We start from the raw sequence: 19,216 nt of genomic DNA, 5'->3' as shown, positions 1-19,216 counted from the left end.
CAATACTCCTAGTCCCCTAGGTTAGGTATCTAAATTAACAAAAATAATAAGGAGTACCACCAGAAAAAATGCTCGAAGAGCGATTTCTGCGGGATGATTTACTATCAAAGAGAAGAAAGTCCTTCTTTGCTTATTAGTAACCCCTCACTCACCGACCTGGTCGGTGACATGCTTCATCATCGGGGCCACCTTGATGGCCGAGTGCCATCAAGGTGTGCTTCGACACCTGAACTACAGTGGAGCTGGTATGTGAGTGATGAATGTGAAAAAGAAGTAGGTGAGTTAAAAATTGTCCTGGTATGACTTATATGAAAAAACTTTATTCTTAAGGCTACTGGACAATAATAAAATGTAAGTGTCGATACAGTTAATGGTATAATTATGACCAAAAGTATCTGGGAAATGTGTGGTGGGTCTACATGTTTCAAACCGTAATGGGAATTACCGGTTTTTCTTCAGGACCAAAACAAGGAAAAGGGTGGTCAGGGTACACTAACGCCCTGCCGTGCCTGCAATTCCTTGTGCGCGGGCGGGCGCGTGGAGGGACCTCATAGGTACACTGCTACCTTAAGCCTGCGAAACTAATATGTTTCTAACCCAGGCCGCCCCTCCCTCATCCCGTGCTGCCCTATGACCCTCCATTAGGAGTCTTTTCTTGGTATACCACTTTTGGGTTATACCTTTACTTGTACTTTTTTGCCTAGCACCACGAATTTTGCTGCCAAGGCACAAGGAATTGGAGGCACGGCAGGGTGTTAGTGTACCCTGACCACCCTTTTCCTTGTTTTGGTCCTGAAGAAAAACCGGTAATTCCCATTACGGTTTGAAACATGTAGACCCACCACACATTTCCCAGATACTTTTGGTCATAATTATACCATTAACTGTATCGACACTTACATTTTATTATTGTCCAGTAGCCTTAAGAATAAAGTTTTTTCATATAAGTCATACCAGGACAATTTTTAACTCACCTACTTCTTTTTCACATTCATCACTCACATACCAGCTCCACTGTAGTTCAGGTGTCGAAGCACACCTTGATGGCACTCGGCCATCAAGGTGGCCCCGATGATGAAGCATGTCACCGACCAGGTCGGTGAGTGAGGGGTTACTAATAAGCAAAGAAGGACTTTCTTCTCTTTGATAGTAAATCATCCCGCAGAAATCGCTCTTCGAGCATTTTTTCTGGTGGTACTCCTTATTATTTTTGTTAATTTTCATAATAGAAGCATCCACCAGTTGAGATAACTCCTTATAATAACCTGCCGGATTCTTGCGTGGATCAGGCAAGGATTGCTTCTCCTGCAAGACTTCTGATCGCTTCCATGGGAGGTGTATCCAAACTCTTTGAAAGTATGGCGGAACCACAGGATTAGCTGCAGGATCACCTGGCATCCATACTGGCGGAACCTCCCTCATAGGATACTGACCGGAGTTCGCCTTTTGATTATCGGAGTCATTATCAAATGACACTCGAGAAGGCACTGTGGACCTAAAGGCCAACAGTCGCTCTAATGCACGTCGTACATCTCCACCTACGATCATACCGTTCGAAAATTGACTCCGAAGTTCAGTCATATCGGGCGGTACATTATCTAACTCATCATTATCCCACTCTTCTCTCAAAGAGTTACACATTTCTTCAAACACAAATCTCTGTGTGGGCTCATTAAACTGAGAAAAGGTATCGAAAACTATGCGCGAGGTGTATTTAGCAGGGTGTCTAATCCACCTACGCGCCATAGTCACTAACGTCGCACTCTCCCTTCCACCAGGGATTTGACTCCGTCTCTGGGGAGTTTCAGAGACATCGGATTGTAATAACGATCCGGAAAGTGGGGAATAGAGGTTAGCAACGGAGTTAGGGATACGATTACGAACGGAAGGAGAAGAGGAAAAAAGAACAGGAGCAACAACATTAGAAGCGACCGTAGAAACAGTGGGGGTAGCCAAGATAGTTGAAGTAGCAGGAACAATAGACTGAGAAGGTACAAGCAAAGGAGCAGGAGGAAGAGGAGCAGGTACAGGGACAAAAACAGGACCAACAACAGGCTGCCCAGCAGCCGCCAAAACGACAGGAGGAAGAACAGGAGGAACTACAGGGGCTGTAGCACCCTGTGCATAAGGAGGTGGCGATTTCAACAGATACGCTAACAAAGGATCCTCTTTCAAGTCTTCTTCCTTTTTATCAAGACTGGACGACAAAACCGGATAACATTTATCCACCTTCATATGATGCAGTCTGATAGAAGCTTCATTTTCTTTATCTGCTTTATCTCGTTGGCATTGTTCTGCACGTTGCATCATCGTAACGATACCCTCTCTTTTATTTTTCTTAAGTTGTTTGATTTCTTTCTGCCTGGCCTCTTTGCGCCATAACGGAAAGGAATCGAACATAGCTGGCCTAGATTTCTTTTTAAACAATTTTGTTTCGAGATTATCTAAAATCTCAGTTTCAAAACTTCCATGTGGTGGCCAACTAAGGACACCATCCTTTTTCGTATAACGGATCCAACATTCATTATATATAATAGGGCCCACACCATGTCGACTGTAGAGCTCATATATCGGAGTTCCAACTGGAGGTATCGGACACGAATCCTCCAACCGGGAATCCATATCATAACATTTAAAGAAACCAAGGAAACCACTATGGCCAGGCATCGTGCACACTAACCAAGTATCAAACTTCAAGGGTTATCGAGGTACAAAATCCTCGCAAAAATACAAAACCCTCGGTTTTTGGCAATTGCAACTGTCAAATAACAACTAAGAACCAACAACTAAGAACCACAAATGCGATGGAACCATGCAAACAACTAAGCTTCAACAACAACCAAAGATACTGGGAGTGACCCACAAATACTTAACTGAGAGCACAATGGCGTCACCAGGAAGGCCCGTCTATCGTCTCGCCGTACAAAGGACTACGCCAGGCGCCAAAAAACAGGTCGACAGTCAGGGCATCGGTCCGTCGCAGCCGTCAGGAGGCGGGAAGCTTCGCAGGAAAAAATCTTCGGACCACTTATTTCGATAACAGGATCGATGAAGCGGGGTGCACCTTTCCTCGGAGATTTCACACGAAGTTCCTCACGATCGTCAAGCTTTGGACCGGTACTGCTGATGTCGCCTCACGTTGGGCGCCAACTGAAGGACTGGGCTATTTAAGGCCCAGCGGTGCCAGGGGACAACACCTGATACCTTCGTGGGTTACCTGTTCTGGCGTACGAAATGACAGAGACACGGGACACTTCCTTCGGCGTCAAAGATCAGCGTTTATTACTGCAGGGATACAGAAATCGCTAGAAGTACAACAAAGTGTAGGTTCTGAGAGTCTGCTTCAAATTGCAAAAGTGAATTGCTCCTTTTTTACACATTTTCGTCATTGCACAACATACGAACAAAAGGTTTACAACTCAGTTCCCATAGTAAACGTTAAAAGGATTGCATTCATGTTTTCAGAAACCCGGAACATAATTACAGTAGCATTGCCGGTTCCCAACTGTAAAAGCACATCATCTCGCCACTAGGCACATTCCACTCTAGTTGTAGACAGGCGAAAGAAAGAGACAGGAACAGGTACAAGGAAGATAGACAACAATAGAGAAAAAAGTGTGGGGGTAATATCGGAAGCGTGATCACAGGATCAAAGGATTCGAGCCTTAGCGCATGCAGGGCTGAAACAATAGCCCGGCACGGCAAGATTACCCTCGAGCGGAGCCATCTGCCCTTGCAGTGTCATCCCCCTCGTCATAAAAGACACACAAAAGGGATATGCATCTTCCGTAAGGCATGGGAACTCAGGGTCATGAAGCGGACATTTGCCTATTCGCTGACTACGTGAGGGCAGGAAAACAAAATGGATGCCGTATCTAAAATGGAACCCGAGGGTTCAGAGGGAAAGAAAAAAAAAACGTAAATGAGACGAACCCTTCCAAGTAGTGTAGCGAAAACGCGTACACCTACTAATCTCGTAATTTACGGTCCATAGATACCAAACTCGTCCATATCAGAACATACCCAAAACATCGTTTCGATTCTCACGGAACCTCACTGTGCTATCTTTCCCAAAAATGAGAATGTTGTCTTGGAAAAATCTCACCTTGGGATGCTTGCCAAACAATTGATGCATTATACGCTGATAAATGGCAGCGGCAGATGCCAACGCGAATGGCATTCTTTTGAATTGAAAGCATCCCATAGGTGTGATGAAAGCAGTAAGGTGTCTGCTCTCCTCATCCAGTAAAATCTGATGATATGCCGATGACAAATCACTAGTAGAGAAGAACTTGGCATCTTTCACTAAAGTCAGCATTTCAGAAATTTTCGGCAAAGGAAACTTATCTATAACAATGTTTTCATTAAGATGACGAAGGTCAATACATAAGCGATTTTTACCATTAGACCGTCTGGCAACGACCACTGGTGTAATCCATTCAGAGGATTCAATTGGTTCTGTGATATCCTCTTTAACTAGTTTCTCTAATTCTTTTTCTACTTCACCGTGTAGCAAAATGGGAATGTTTCTCACCTTGTGAATTTTGGGATTAACATTACTCTTTAGAACTATGCGGTGTATAAAACCTTTGAAACTGCCAATTTTCCCACTGAAAACGTTTCCAAATTTAGTTAACATAGAATTTCCAATTCCACTCCCATCCTCAACCCCCATAGCAGGGTCAGGACTATTGGGATTCAAAATAATGTCAAGTTTTCCTTGATCCTTCCATCCAAGGACAGAGGGTCCTTTTTTAGCAACATATAACTTTCCTAAAGATTCCCTGCCTTTGAACCTAAAGTTCAAAGGTCTGAAGCCAATCAAATCTATTTTCTCCCATATGACAAGATGCTTACTGTGGAATGACAAACAACACCAACCCAGTCTCTTTCCTGTGTGTTAGAGGATGAACTCTTCTTTGGTTCCCATCTGGCTAAGTCAGAGATGATTCTTGCATATACTTCTTGGCCACTGTTCGAACTTCTGGGAACTCCTAATTCTCAAGATCTCCCATTTCAAAATGTTCTCGTTTGGCACCACTCTGAGGGTCTGTTATGTCTGTTCTAGAGAGTGCAGATGCTGCCCCTTTAATTGTAGGGGTGGTGGTTGGCTTTAATTTGGACCATTCTGACTCTCTAAACTTTCAGAAGTGTATTACAGCTAGGGACTTGGAATGTTAAGTTGCTTTTTGCAGTTTCCCTGCTTGCAGAGTAAGTGAGTTGCAGATTGCTTGTTGTTCTAAACCTGCACTAGTATTCAAAAGAGAGGTATCCTCTGTATGCATCTGCTGTTGTTTCCCAAGTTCCTCTTGTAGTTCCTTTCAGCGTGGAAATTATTCCTTCCTTTTCTAGGATCAGTACTCACATGATGCTGAGAGTAGTATTCACGCTATAGATTTAATTAAGGCCTTGTCTTACACTTTACACAGACAGAACTAAGTGCATTATGTGCACTGATGGGTTGTTTAGAACCTATGGTGGCTTCTCCCTCTGGGAAGAATGCCATAAAGAAATTGATTGCTAATCGGGGAGCCTTTTGCTGGGCCTCATGAGGTGTAGTGAGAGCCAAGATGACATCTAAAGCATTTTACTGCCTTATTTTTACTAAGTGTACTATTGGAAGCGCTCCACAAGGCTGTGCTAGCTTTACCACTTGCATTCTCAAAGTATAATAATTTTGGGTGGGTTGCTTGGAAATAGGCTATCACTATTAGGTTCTGATTACCAGTTGAAGAACATGTTCAGTTTAAATGTTAAATGCTTCACGAGTTCATGAGGTGTATGATGGCACAGAGAAGTTTTCGCTCTCTTTGCTGCTTTATACGTTTGTCTCCCCCCATTGCTTGTGTTCTGCAAACTAATCGATCTTTGTTGTTCCTTGGGTTAAAAAAGAACATGATGGGAATGCTTGTTTCGTTACCTTACACCTAACCTGCCCTGCAACGCTGTACAATTGAGAACCATTTCAATTTACTCATGGCCCTCAAAGCCTTTTTATTTTGCTAATTCTTTTTTAGATTATTCTTTGTAACTCTTCTTGATCTTAACTGTTTGATTATTGAGCACCAGGAACCCTTTCTATGTAGCAGTGCACTATAAAGGGCTGGACAAGAGAGACCGATCTAGGCCTTGTCTCTGGCTTTCCTGAGGTTATGGCAACTCCTTCCAGTAGCCACGGTCCCATCACTCTATACAATGATGTGTGAAGAGTTGGTGACTGCTAGAAAAAGTCACAGTTCTTGGAGGAAAAATCCCCGATGGCATAAAAACCTCACAGAAGCAGAAAAGTAGAATCTTCCTTTTGTTAGAAGGAACTGCTACACCCGAAGTGCTTGACCAGAGACTGCTGACTGAGAAGCGCAGACACCCAGGGACGTTTTGCCTGTATGTTCTTTGAATTATCTCCAGTTCCATTGATTCCCTACAAACTCGACATAGGGCACAACATTGCTGTATCACTTTAAGACAAATTATTCTTTTAACCTCATCTCAAGAGATTCGCCTTACCTGAGCCTTCCTGACAAGTGCAGATCTTTCTGGAAGCTTCCACTCAGCGAGGGATGCCTTGGGATACCTCCCACTTGCTGGGCTGTCCTTTTTGTACAGAAGAGGACCCGCTATGACACCATACTAACGCATCATCAGGGTCGAAACGTCGACGATAACACATGGTTCAGCATTAACAAATCTCTTGGTGTATAGTATTGAGCGGCTCTGACACAACCAGAGATATTGTCTTTGTTGCTGTTCTGACCATTCATCATCTTGTATATACTTGTATATAGTTTCACTCTTGTATATATGCACTGCACTACCAGCACTGAGCACTAGGGTCACTTTAAAACACTGGTCACTTCACAATTGAGCCTCACTTTGACAGCCCTTGAAAAATGTATTTTTAGAAATGGTTTGTGAAAACTAAAAAAAAACAAATAAAAATAATGTTTTGCAAGCAATTTGGAGTTTCTTGTTTTCCAATATTCATGTTCTTGCGCGCTGTGATTTAGCCCACTTGTACTCTCTGGCATATTGGTTACGCAGAGAGGTTTATAAAGTAATCGCAACAAGATTCGTCTTTATCAGCAATGTAATTGTTGGCTCCGCGACAGAACCATTGTAGCTCTACTTTGACCAGAGACTAAGGCAACACAGCTGTCCACCCACAGGCGAGTAGTGCATATCATCAGGAAACTGCAGCTGCTACCCGCCTCATACTGCAGAGCGTGAAATCTCTCTGCCTCATATCGGCAGAGCGGGATTGTAAGCTGGTGTGGCAATCACACTGCTCACTTCAGCACAACATGCACTTTGTCAAATAATATAAATAAGCCAGTCCTGCACCACTCCTTTCTATTGCTCCTTTGGGATCCTTGCAGTCATCACTGTATGTGATGCCAGTTTGAGTGGCAGCAGCTCTGCCACAAGAAGGATATCTATCTGTTGACTGCTATTGTTATCCAACAAACAAAATAGGATGGGTATAATATCTGACCACTCCCTGGATTAATCAGGTCCATATTAACATATGATTGAAAAAAGATTTGGGGTGCTCTTCCTTAAATAGAAATTAGTATGACATAATTTCAATTTGTATGCCTTTATTACACAGTTTCTTCCATTTCTGATATGGATAACAATATTCCACTTGGTAAATTTCGAGATAAAAGCAGGGCAGCCGACGCGTGTTTTGCCCCCTACTGCTGTCAAGTCTGGGGCTTTCTCAAGGCTACGAGAAGCAAAATGAAGAACAATTGTGATCAGAAATGAAAGTCCTATAATCCCAGGTATCTTTACCACTGAGTGAGGTAAAGAAAGGGCACCCTTCTCGCCATGTGCAAACACTTAAATTGACTTTTTAAGAGAATCTTATTAGTGTGTGATGACCTTCATGATCAGAATGTGATTATTCGTATTACCCAGATAAGTGAAGTAGTAAATGGGATAGCCTCAAGAGGTTCTACCAAGTAGTGAGTGCTGGCAAGGTAATGTGTTTGTTGGATAATACATACCATGAGGTTAATATTATCAAGGTGTATTACCAGGAAGATGGAAAACGGAAGAGAGGAAAAACTAAAGAGAGAAGGACCAGAGGGAAGAAACCCAGGACGGAGGAACAGCAGATGGGAGAAAGCACTAAAAGAAAGGAAAGAAGAAACGGCTGTAGCAAGAGAAGTGAGGCGGTTACAGGCGACAGGGAGAAGGGGGACAGTAGAAGGGAAGACCAGGCTATAGAGGAAAAAGGGAAAGAGGAGGAAAGAGGAAGGGGGTTAAAGGGGGGGAAATGGAAAATAGAGGGTGTGGGAGGACAAAGGAGATCAAATAACCGTGATCAACTATTGTCAAAGTTTCGGTTAGTATTCTAAGTGCATTACTTTAGTGAAAAATGTTATGAGGCAATATGTGCTTTACATTAGTTTTACAGGTTCATAGGGTCATATCGCGGCAGGAAACTTTTTTTTTTTTTTAGGTTAGGCCTTCTTTAAGTGTATGCCACTAGTAGAATCTAGACAAAAATGAGTTACCATCCAACAGAAGTTTTACATTGTCACAATGCAACATTAAAATTGCTTGACATATTAACACACTGGGGAGTGATATGATTTGCAGTAGTTTGCCACTGTTAAAGGCTGCATACTTTGTATTTTATTTAGCCATGTATCTGGAATGTCTTAAAAAATCCACAAATGGTGATATCTCTTGTATTCCTTCTATGTTGTTTTTAGGTCTCGCCTGGCGACGCAGCGTGAAAGCACTATCGCCAGCAAGATCTATTGTTGTCAACTTGCCTCGGAAGGGAGACAGGAGATGGGCAGGCGCAGGGCGAATGGAGGTCGTGAACACGCGCGTACAGCCACGCGGTGTGCACATCTCCTGTCCCCCTTCCGTCCTCGCAAGCCTCATGTAATTTCACTTTCCCTTTAACTTTTTTTTAGGCGCACGCGTGCTCATTGAAAAAAAAACATGTTATCCACATAATTATCACAATTCATTCTTTTAAAATATAAACAGAGTTTCTCCGACTATAATTGCGCGAAAGAATTATTAGCAAGTGACATTATTATACGTCAAAAATCCCAATCCACATCGCAATTCGAACAATACAACTCCATTTCTAGAGACTCTGTAATCCCCCATGTCTAATAAACAATTTCCTGTGCTGAATTACACTTGCACCAGGCTTGGTAAGCGCGTAGCATAACATCTTCTTTTAAAGAAAATAGCACACTCTCTCTCTCCTACCGCGGTCCATAAGTCAAACTGTACTACTACAATACACCCCCACAATTCTATCATAGGTGCAGTTAGCATTTAGTGCATTCCTGCTCCTCGTGAAACTAGCCATCTAGGTCTACGAGAGCCTTCCCCGGATCTCTTCTCACCTGGTGTCTCCTTGAGTCCGTTCCAGACAGCGTCCAAGTCAAACACGAGATCACAAACTTCAGCTCTTTAAACACACCCAGCTCGCTTCTGATTGGCGCGCCACCTTCACATGCATTCAACGAGTGACTCGACTCAATTGTATTTTCGGCAATCCTGTGAGAGGAGATCCAGGGGAGGCTCTCGTAGACATAGATGTCTAGTTACACGAGGAGCAGAATTGTGGGGGTGTATTGTAGCAGTACAGTTTGATTTATGGACCGTGGTAGGAGAGAGAGAGCGTATTATTTTCTTTAAAAGATGATGTTGTGCTACACGCTTACTAAGCCTGACGCAAGTGTAATGCAGCAAAGGAAATTATTTGTTTATACTTGGGGGATTACAGAGTCTCTAGAAATTGAGTTATATTGTTCGAATTGCGACGCAGATTGGGATTTTCGACGTATAATAATGTCACTTGCTAACAATTCTTTTGTGCAATTAGAGTCAGAGAAACTCTGTTTATATTTTAAAAGAATGAATTGTGATAATTATGTGGATAACATGTTTTTTCTCTGCTGTAGGAGAGCAGTACTCGTTTGACTGGTGGCTGTTTTGTATTACAAGGTTGAAACAAGCATTTGCAATGCAACAGGTCTTGCGTTTATGCAAGTTTGACCTATTGGCATTGCAAATGACAATGGCTTTTATTTATGTTTCAAAAATCAAAACATAAATAAAAGGCAATGTCATTTATAATAAAAAAAGCTCAAAATCTCGCAAATGCGAGACCTATTGCATTACAAATGCTTGTTATATTTGCCCATTGGAGTGCTCACCCGCCACAAACAATTCGGAATCTAATTGACAGGAAGAGGGTGTCGGACCTTACATCATATTAATCTAATCCATATCAACATATGAGTGGGGAATTGGACCAAGTAACGTCTGACCCCGGCATCCGGAACGTAAGCGTAAAATACATTAAGTTGTGAATAGAGTTTCAAGCACCCCTCTCGCCATAACCAACACCATCTAAAAGTCTCTAACGAGAAACACTATGGGGCTTATTATCATGGTGGGTGGATCGCCACAGCCCCACTGTCCACCGCTGTTCCACCAACAGGCAATCGTCACGATTGCCTGCCGGGCGGAAAAGGCCCATAATATGGTGGCGGTGCCTGACATATTATGATGTGTGCGGTGTGAATGCATTTCCATTGCGGAGACTCCACCATGGAAAGGCATGCAGAGTTTACTTTGGGGGCCCGTTGTGGGCCCCCTGAGGAGTGGTGGACGGGGGTGGGGGGTGCACTTGGGGGTTACCCATGGTACCCCCTACAATGGCATTCACAAAGTGGCAAGCACCGAGCGGTGCTGTCACTTTGTGCATGCCAATGCACACCATCCATAAGATGACATATTTTTGGTGGGCATGGGTCCACAAATGCTCCTGATTTCACATAACTACCTGATATACCTGCTCTAACCCTGGGGGCAGAAATTGAACGGCAGTTTGGATTCTGTGCCAGGGCACGGTTCTTTACTTTGGTCGATGTTTTCAAGAGTGGGAGCTTGTGGTTTAGCCGATTTAAAGGATTCATAGACAGAGGTCACTTTATCAATAAAAAATTGAACCAGAGTGTTACAAAAATCCATGCTAATGGGCATATTGTTGTCAGTTTTTAGGTCTCGCGACCTATCAATGCGCGCAAGCGCATTGAGCGGAGCGAGAATTCATGTCCTCAAAACGCTTGTGAAACCAAGGGCTTCTTGCGCTGCGGTTTTCATTAAGTTCACGTGAATCACGTGACCAAACAAGCACGCGCATTCACGGCCGCACAGCACATCAAAGGGCTTCGCCCAGCGTGCGCTCTGCGGCTTCTCCTCCCCTAACTAATTAATCATGGCTGGTCGGCCGGCCGTACTTTCAGTTTCCCGGCCGCTCTGCATTATCAGGTACGTGCGTGCGTGCATTTACACTCTCATTATTTCCCTTTCTTTTTCTGCTCACTTCTCCCTCCTCTCTCTCCTCTCCTCTTCTCTTCATCTCCGTCTATCATTCACCCGGCCGCTCTGCATTATCAGGTACGTGCGTGCGTGCATTTACACTCTCATTATTTCCCTTTCTTTTTCTGCCCACTTCTCCCTCCTCTCTCTCCTCTCCTCTTCTCCTCATCTCCGTCTATCATTCTCCCTCAGTCGCCTCTCTGCTTCGCCTTACTCTTCCCTGCTGGGTCCATGCCAGTGAATGTTGTGTCGCACTCACACTGGTATGTAGAGGAGCTCCTGACACGGACACCTCACCTCGACCATGCAGCCTCTGCAAGGCTCCGAGCCAGGCAGCTTCACAGCGTGACCGGAGCGGCCTACATTCCAGAGTCAGGCAGGGCATGTCAGGACAATGTTCCAAGCTGCACGTATGACAGCATCAGCTTCCTCAGCCTTCCGGTGCCCACCCTACAGCATCGGGCCGCGCAGCTGCGGTGACTTCCTTGCTCACGCTGTTGCCTTGGGACCATCAACAACAATTAAATAACAATGCTAATATTAGTAATGACCTCACTAACTGACGCAGTGATCTCAAGCTGTCCTACGTCATAAGTGTGTGAATTAGCTGGTCCTGTTTTCACTTTGAATGCCCTTTCACGAGCGCCATGATTTAATGTTTTCATTGTTGTCTCTCTCCATGTTCCTCCACACTGATCTTTGCTCTCACTTCCCCCTCCATTATCCCACGCCCTCCTTGTTTTTTATACCTTCCTGTATCTTCTTTATCCCAAATTACGATTATCACTTATTTTCTGCTTTTATCCATTTCTTTGATTTGATATATATTACTTTAATCGTGTATGGTTTTAATTAACAGATGGGCCATGATTAGTAAACTTGTATGTATTCGTTATCGCTGTGTGTGTCTATTCTCTCCGGTTCTTTCATTCATGCCCTCTCCATTTGCACTCTGCCGCATCTCTCCTTTTATCGTGTTTATTTCGCCTGTCCTCTGTCACCGTCTTCTCTCTTTGCGATTTACACTGTTCATCTTCTCTACACCTTTTTCTATCTTATCCTATCATTTTATTTTTCCTTTCGTCTATTATTTTCTTTACGTGTTTTACTGCTACTCTCTTTTCTACGCGCTACGTTTTCTGCCCGCTACCCCGCTCTTTTCACTTCCCTCTCTGACAAGCACTTTCCCGCCTCCAAGCCTTCCCTCCTCAGCCCGCGCGCTGCCACGGGCTCCAGCCTCTGGCAGATCTTATCTTTGGGCCTATGCACCTCAATAGGGAAACCACAACTTTAAAGGCGGGATTTCAGGGCGGCTGAGACAGAGACGGCTCATCACCTAAATCAACAATTTGTAGTCAACAACCCACCCCGCCCCCGCACTGTTAGCCTTTTGAAGAAAGCTTGGTGACGCCTACAGTCTCACCGTGAGCTCCTCGCTCACATTCCCGCCCCCCCACCAGGCTCTCCCGCACCCATCCGGCTTCCCTCCGGCCATTTGCCACACTCCTTGCCTCTGCCGCAAAGGACTCCTCCCCCCGTCACTCTCCAAAACAGCTTTGTGCGACGTCTGTATCCATTACTGGGATATGTTGGCGCTCGTAATTGCTTATTGGCCTTTACTAGGACAGGGAATATTTGTATTATATGGGGGGTCTTTTGCTGTTTGCCAGAGAGTCACTACACTCACTGCACCCTACCTCACTCACGGATCGGTCTTCACTCACCAAAAATGCCATGCAGAAGTACAGTGTTACATGGATATGTTGCCTGGGCACGTTCTATTCTGTGCAGTGATACATTGCAATAAGAGGACACAGATGTACGGAAACATACGTGATTGCTCGGCTTGTGATCAGGGAGCAAGCATGCTAAGGTCTTACCACATAATAACGGGCAGTCTACAAGCAACTCCTTGTACGATCTGACAGTTATTGAACATCGTATAGTTAAATTATATTGGAGGGTCCCTGCAGACACTTCCCTTTTGCTTTGACAATCAGAATCAGATATTCTAAATGCTATATTAACTTTAAAGTTACTTTTTTCAATCGTGGCTCTGTTCATTACCAGTGTTTTGATATTACATATCTTCAACTGTCCTATTTTATTCAAGTGCTCCAGTGGTTTCAAGTCTGCAGGACGCTTTTATAAAACGTTTGAGTAAGAAAGCGTAAAAAAAAATAACCACAAATGCGTTCATTTCTATCACGTAGTTCCAATGGTTCTCTCACGTGCGTGGGATGTGTCGTTTGTTCAAGAAATTAGTTCACTGGAAGCACGATCCAACCGTTCCGACTGCTGGCTGCAGTCCGATGCTGCTTTGAGGGTCCAGGCGCTAAAATGGACCCACTCTCACACCCCCTCACCCTCACACCATCACTCACCCCCTCATCCTCACCCCCCCTCACAACCCTCTCACCCTCACTCAGCCTCACACCCTCACCCTCACACACTCTCACCCTCACACCCCCTCACTCACCCTCACACACTCACACACCCACTCACCCTCACCCTCACACCCCCTCACCCTCACCCCCTCACACCACTCAGTGCTACAACACATATGTGTGTGTAGGTGCAAATGCAATGTTCTTGGATTTTCGTCACAATAAAATACACTGAACATAATCTTCACAAAATTTATTTACAAACGTTTAAGCTATTGCCATTATAAATTACAATAACTTTTATTTAAGTATTAATTATTTACAAAATTAAAAGCCATTGTTATTTGTAATATCAATACATCTGTTACGTAAATACAACACACATTGCATTACAAATGCTATAGGTGTCACATTTGCGAAAGTTAAAACTATTGACATTGTAACTGACAAAGCTATTAATTTTGCTATTTTCAAAAACAACACATAAATTAAAAAAGTGTCATTTACAATACCAATCGCTCAAACTTTCCTAATGCGAAAAGTTAAAAGTATGGGCATTGTAAATCACAAAACAAAAAAATAAAATGTAATTTAGAAAACCAATAGCTCAAACTTTCCTACTGCGAGACCTATTGGCAACGCCAGTGCTTGTTACTTTAGATAGTTTTCTTACGGTGGAGAAAAGTTCTCGGCTAGAATTTTTTGCCTCCTCTATTTTCTGGATAAAGTAGTGGCTCTTAGCTGAAAAGATCAGTTTTTAGGTCGAGACTACCGTCGCACTGCGAAGCCGAAGATTTTATGTCTTCTACAGTGGGGCTTTAACCCACCTCTCTCTTCCATTGGCTAGCTTCGTAAATTGAGGCTAGCCATTGGAAGATATGTGCGTCAATCATTTGCAGTCCCGGCTTGAGCAGATTCGTGGGCGTTTCTTTAACATTTTTTAAGCCCTGCCCTTTTTCTAGTGGTGGGCGTTACTAAACACGCCCGTCAATCCAAAAAATTATGGGTGTTTCTCCGAGCCATTTGTGAATGATCTCGGAGAAACATGGTGGTGTGGAGCGCTCCTCTCTTGCCTTCCGAGATCGTACGGCAAGAGAGGAGCGCTCCACCACCATGTTTCTCTGAGATCATTCACAAATGGCTCGGAGAAACGCCCGTCATTTTCGAGGGGGGTGGGGTGGCTGGTGTAACTCCGCCGTGAAACTTTACGGGAAACTCTCCATGCTGCAGTTGTTTCCTTTTTGTAAACGGGTCAGCCATTTTCGGGCAGAGTTGTGGGTTTCTATTTCATTCATCGGTACTTGTTCCCAGCATGCCAGCTATCATGACCACATGCTACACTACCGAATCAATAAGTCTCCCCTAATACTCGCAGTATGCGGTTAGCACCCTGTTTAAGTCTCTTCTCAGCCTGTTCACAGAGCGAGTTCTGCGACCATTATCTTCTTGCTCGCGCACTCACAGATCAGTTCGATGGCTTGGTTGTTGGCCCCGTATCCAAAGCGCCAGCCCTTTCTCTATTTTTGCTCCTGCTCTAGCTCCGCCCCTTTCGTTAGATCGTCCTCTGGGTGTACCCAGAGCCTCGCTTTGACCTCACTGTCCCCAGTCTAACGCCGCTTCTGTGGTCGGTCGTTGTTAGTTCGGGCTCCATCCTTGCGCCAGAAAAGGCCGCTGCCCAAGCTCACCATGGCCAAGAATGCCACGCAGTCCACACACATCTCTTCGTCCCAAGGGGCCGAGGTCTTTGGCAAGGCAGGATCCTGTTCAGGTCCCTGCGCAGGTGAGGAACCTCAGGCGGGAGGGGCGCGAGACAGGGTGCTATTTCTTAGCTCAGACCATGTCCCTAAGTGGCTCTTAAACGAAATTACTGGGGAGGAGACTCATCAAGCTTCATCAGGCCTATGTGGAGGTAGAAAGAGCCGCGAGAGATAGAGATATATACACTGAAGGTAGGAGGGGCGTAGGTGGTCCTTGTTGGTGAGGGCTAGAGCATACGATAAACGTGGGCGGGAGTGCTACTAATATGGCACTCAGTGGATTCCAGCATGGGACCGCTTGTGCAGTATATTAATAAATAATCGTTAGGTGTGTGATTTCATTGGTCACCACTGGCTAGCGATACAGTTTGTGGCAATGACTGTAGGGAGTACGTAGGTTGGGTGAATGAAGCAGATTAAAGCGTTCCATGAGGTAGTTCATACATTCATTATAAAACTGGACATTTGCTTGCTGGTACGCGGCTAGTTAGTACATAGAGATGGTAGGGGTGGGCATGTGTTAAGTAAGGTTGGAGCGTAGAGTTGGTGCTTAAGAATATGTGAGTTATGGGTTGCATTGGCCGCAAGATAGGAATATTACATAAAGCATATTGGTGTAGTCGTAGATCGGATTACTACTTGGTGTACATCGGAGCAGTATGTAGTTATTGGGCGGTTAGGTTGGTTAGTACATATGGGTAAACGGTTTTATGTGGAGTAGATTGGGTGGTGGAATTCTTTACCAGTAGGTGACATACTAGTAAGCAATACGGCTTGAGCAGCACATGGTATGCACTAAGAAGGGTGGTATTATAGATTATCTCTCAGGGCCCTGAGAGAGTGTTTTTGGACGTAACAAATTGAGTGTGTTGAAGACTAGGACTTACATGGTCTTCCAGGGAACATAATTGGCCTCTGGGATCAGTGTGCTTTCTTTGCCCCTTAATTTGGGGTAACGGGTTAATCTACCAGAAATTTGGGATAGAATAGCATTGGTCATAAACGTAGACTATAAACTGTTACCTTCACGAGTATGTTGATGGTCTGTGGCCCCCGTTGTTAGCTTATCGAGGAGGTGGTCGTAGTACAGTTTCGATCTAGGTCAGTCCTCACCCTTTTAATGCTTCGAATGAGGCGTGGGATGAACCCTAAAATGCATGATAGGTTTGATAGCGAGATACTGACACAATCTATTGCCTGCCCTTGGGTCTAAAATGTGACGCAGCAATAAAAATGTACAAGTGGTTATACTCACACGCCTCCCCTCCCCCACTTTACACCATCATGCCTTGCATGCCAGCCTCCCCGCCTGCCAGTTGCATGCTCATCTTCTCTTACGTTCAGCTATTCCTAATAGTGCTTTTAAGTATTCACAGTGGCCAATTCCGTTCTCAAGAAGCTTTGACGAACCGCGGGAAAAAAGGAGTGTCTGAGCACGAAGAAATCTTAAAGCTGACAATATATTTAAGATCAACCAAATTAAGGCATTTAAACAATAGTACATTTTTTTAAGTTAGTCTAATCTCTGCCGTAAATAAGAGGTGCTACTATTTCCGTGATTAATTGTACTTGAATTATCGACCTTGTAAAGAGGAAAAGCTAAGTTTGGCCTGCACTAGTGGACCCTATGACAATGCCCGATTGTGGACACTGGGGGGGGGGGGGTATATTTACTTATGTGTGTGCGAGAGGAGGAGTTGAACAGCAAAATGCAATTTTGGGCTGCATTTGTAGACCTTCTTAATGTATTGTAAATTAGATGTTGTTTTGCGTTTACCAAATGCTATCATCCGGACAAAACATAAGCATGCTCTTATGTGCTTAAAAGTCTGTGATATTTTGGGAACAAAAAAATAGCCAGAAAAAAATCCCAAACATCTAATGTTTGTGTGGATGTAGGAAAGAGTTGCATCGAACCTTTTTGAATATGTTTTAAAGGATAGGTCCAGCCTTTCTTGGTGGGCTGTGTCGAGCATACCCCATCCAAAGTGACCCTCACTGACGCTCTGTGTGGGTGGCTCTGTATGTGTGTGTGTGGGTGGCTTTGTGTGTGTGGCTCTGTGTGGGTGCAAATGCAGTAGGTCTCGCATTTGCGAGAGATTAAGCTATTGGCATTGTAAATGACAATGCCATTTATTTATGTTTTAAAAACATAAATAAAAATAATGTCATGAGCAATGCCAATAGCTCTAACTTTCACAATGCCGAGACCATTGCATTGTAAATGCTTGTTTATAAATGTTCAGGGAGGCTTTGTATTCAATGTTACTGTCTAAGTCATAGCTGACTCTCCATAGCCTTTCAAGTTTTCTGCATTTTCGTTTCTGAGCCCTAAGAGTTTCGGAAAACCAGGGTTGAGATGGCTGTTTTTTTCTGAAGGTGGCTTTTTTTGATTGTACTGCTATTTTTATGGCCTCTGTTATCCATTTAGAAATTTGGTCAGTAGCCATATTGCTTTCTGGAACTAGCATTGGTGCAGTGGATGCAAGATGTTCTTTTAATTTGTGTTTGTCTATCCTAGACCAATCTAAGTATGAGGTAGGTATATCCGGTGTGGGAGGGGGCAATGTCCCTCCTGTATTATCTAATTTTAGTGAAAAGATTATGGCTTTATGATCTGACCAGGGGACGGGAAGACAATCAATTACCTTAATATTTTTGTTAGAGGTAAAGATTCCGTCAAGGGTATGCCCTGCTTTGTGGGTGTCCTTATGCACTAACTGTTCCAGGGCCAGGTTAGTGAGAGTATCGGTCAGCAGTGCTGTTCCTGCCTTGTTGTTATTTTCAAGATGGAGGTTAAAATCCCCCAAGATGGTAAAATCTGGGTGTCTCACACTTGATTCTAGAAATGCATTTAAAGATAGTGTCAAGGGGATTTTGGCTTTGGGCGGTCTATATACTTAAAGGCCATTAAAGGTATAATGTGTTAATTTGATGTGAAACAACAAGGTTTCACAATCTGGGTTGCTACCTAAATCGCAGCCCTTCATCTTTAGCTCATTTCTGGCAAAATATGTCATCTTTTTCCGGAGCTTCTTAGTGAGCAACTGGTCAAGCTCATGGGTCACGTAGTGAATTCAGGCATCTACCCAGTCCTCTGGAAATCAACATAAGTTCTACCCCTCCTAAAAAAAACAACTTAGATCCAGCGGAACTTGGAAATTATATAGACCAATAGCTAGGATTCCTTTCGGTGCCAAGGTCCTTGAGAAATTGCTGAACAAACAGCTTGTCCAATTTATTGCTGAAGCGGATATCCTTGACCCTTCTCAGTACGGCTTCCGCGAGGGGCACAGTACTGAAACAGCCTTACTGATGGCAGTGGAAGAACTCTGGACTGTACTGGATGCCCGGGGAAAGGCCGCCTTTATCCTACTGGATCTCTCGGCGGCCTTCGATACGGTAAACCATGCTACACTCCTGGATCGACTGGCAACAGCGGGAGTCCACCGAGATGCAAGAAAACTACTCGCATCATTTCTGAATAATAGGACATTCACAGTGGAACTGGGAGAGGTTAAATCTAAACCTTTCAGCTCCCCGTGTGGGGTCCCACAGGGGTCATCGCTGAGCCCAACTCTTTTTAATTTATATGTAGCGCCGCTAGCTGGAATCATTAGAGCATGTGGTTTCCTTCCTGTGTCATATGCAGATGACACACAAATTGTGGTCTCAATCACAGATGACACCTCAGATACCGCAGAC

Source organism: Lissotriton helveticus, chromosome 10, assembly GCF_964261635.1.
Source record: "Lissotriton helveticus chromosome 10, aLisHel1.1, whole genome shotgun sequence".
Taxonomy (NCBI): Eukaryota; Metazoa; Chordata; class Amphibia; order Caudata; family Salamandridae; genus Lissotriton; species Lissotriton helveticus.
The sequence above is the reverse complement of the archived record's forward strand: the minus strand, read 5'-3'. Positions refer to the sequence as shown.